Here is a 2,495-nt window from a genome sequence, read left to right as displayed (position 1 = left end):
CAAAGTGCTTGGATTACAGGCATGAGCCACCACGCCTGGCCCCCAAGAAATGGTTGTTTTTTTTTTTTTTTTTTTTTTTTTTGAGACGGAGTTTCACTCTTGTTACCCAGGCTGGAGTGCAATGGCACGATATCGGTTCACCGCACCCTCCACCTCCTGGGTTCAGGCAATTCTCCTGCCTCAGCCTCCTGAGTAGCTGGGATTATAGGCATGCACCACCATGCCCAGCTAATTTTTTGTATTTTTTAGTAGAGACGGGGTTTCACCATGTTGACCAGGATGGTCTCGATCTCTTGACCTCGTGATCCACCCACCTCGGCCTCCCAAAGTGCTGGGATTACAGGCGTGAGCCACCGCGCCCGGCAATAAATGGTTTTTAATTAAAAAATTAGTTGGGCGTGGTGGTGTGTGCCTGTGATCCCAGCTGCTCAGGAGGCTGAGGTGGGAGAATCACTTGAACCTGAGAGATCAAGGCTGCAGTGAGTTATGACAGACCCACTGCACCCCAGCCTGAGTGTCAGAGCAAGACCCTGCCTCAAAAAACACAACAAATACACAACCAGTGCCAGCTGCCCGGATTTCTGGGTAGAGCTATGCGAACATTTACTGGGTCAGAGTGGTGCCTGATTCATGAGTCATTTCTTTGCTTGAATAAACATTAAATTTAATTTGTCTAAGGATTTTTTTATCAGTGGCAAACACTGCTCAGGTCCCACAGCTGACATCCTTAACAGCAAGCGTAAGTCCTTCAGGAGAGGTCCACTCTGCTGGCTAATTTTTGCATTTTTAGTAGAGACAGGGTTTTACGAGCTTGGCCAGGCTGGACTCAAACTCCTGACCTCCTCGTGATTCACCCACCTCGACTTCCCAAAAGCTGGGATTACAGGTGTGAGCCACCATGCGTGGCCCTGAATCTACTTCTTAAGCTCACAGACTTCTCTGCTGGTTCCACCTTGGGGAACTACATTTCTTGGCTTGGCAAAGACCATTTCCAGACAGGTGCCGGCATGTTCCTCCAGCCTATCTCAAAACCCTTCCCTGCATGAACACCAAGTTCTGTGCAGCTAGGCTGAGGAGCTTGCTGTCCTCCTTGTATGCTCGCATACCTTGTAGTGGTCTCCAGCCCATTCCCTTGGCAAACTGCTACACAACCATCAGGACTCATTACAAATGTCATGCTATGGTGGGTCTCCCTTACTCCTCCTCAGACAGAATGGTTCTATTGTCTGAGGAGGAGACAGAGAACCATTGTTTTATGTCGCCCGCCATATCTCTTGTAGATAAGAGTGAGAGTCCTTGAATTTCTTTTTCTTCATTTATATTTTTTATTTTTATAAAAGATGGGCTCAGCGCCGGGCGCGGTGGCTCAAGCCTGTAATCCCAGCACTTTGGGAGGCCGAGGCGGGTGGATCACGAGGTCAAGAGATCGAGACCATCCTGGTCAACATAGTGAAACCCCGTCTCTACTAAAGGTGCAAAAAATTAGCTGGGCATGGTGGCGCGTGCCTGTAATCCCAGCTACTCCGGAGGCTGAGGCAGGAGAATTGCCTGAACCCAGGAGGCGGAGGTTGCGGTGAGCAGAGATCGCGCCATTGCACTCCAGCCTAGGTAACAAGAGCGAAACTCCATCTCAAAAAAAAAAAAAAAAAAAAAAAAAAAGATGGGCTCAGCCGGGCGCGGTGGCTCAAGCTGTAATCCCAGCACTTTGGGAGGCCGAGGCGGGTGGATCACGAGGTCAAGAGATCGAGACCATCCTGGTCAACATGGTGAAACCCCGTCTCTACTAAAAATACAAAAAATTAGCTGGGCATGGTGATGCGTGCCTGTAATCCCAGCTACTCGGGAGGCTGAGACAGGAGAATTGCCTGAACCCAGGAGGCGGAGGTTGCGGTGAGCCGAGATCATGCCATTGCACTCCAGCCTGGGTAACAAGAGCGAAACTCCGTCTCAAAAATAAATAAATAAATAAATAAATAAATAAATAAATAAATAAATAAAAGATGGGGTTTCACCATCATGGCCAGGCTGGTCTTGAACTCCTGACCTCAGGTGATCCACCCACCTCAGCCTCCCAAAGTACTAGGATTACAGGCGTGAGCCACCGGGCCCAGCCAAGAGAGTCCCTGAATTTCACCCCACACCAGGGATAGGATCCTGAGCCATTCCATTTGAAATGTTAAGGGAAATGGTAACTCTTTGAGGTTGGTGATCTTGTGGCCACCGAAGGTTACAGGTATGTGGCCTTGACTGTGTCCCTGGCCCTCAGGTGCCCATTCCCCACCCCCACCCCCATGCTCTGAGGGAAGAGCCTGAGCCATCGGCACCAGCTGGGACTGTGAAACAGAAGAGGCAAAGTAGAAGGGGGCGGGATGGCCACTGTGCCCTGGGAGCAGGAGGGTCAAGCGGGCCTCACGCAGACCAAGCACGTGTCCCCTCAGGTGGCCACACCTCGAAGGCTGGACTTTGGCCAACTTGGACAGGCAGGCGAGCCAGGC

The sequence above is a fragment of the Saimiri boliviensis genome, chromosome 6, assembly GCF_048565385.1.
Source record: "Saimiri boliviensis isolate mSaiBol1 chromosome 6, mSaiBol1.pri, whole genome shotgun sequence".
Lineage (NCBI taxonomy): Eukaryota > Metazoa > Chordata > Mammalia > Primates > Cebidae > Saimiri > Saimiri boliviensis.
Note: the sequence above shows the minus strand (reverse complement) of the source record.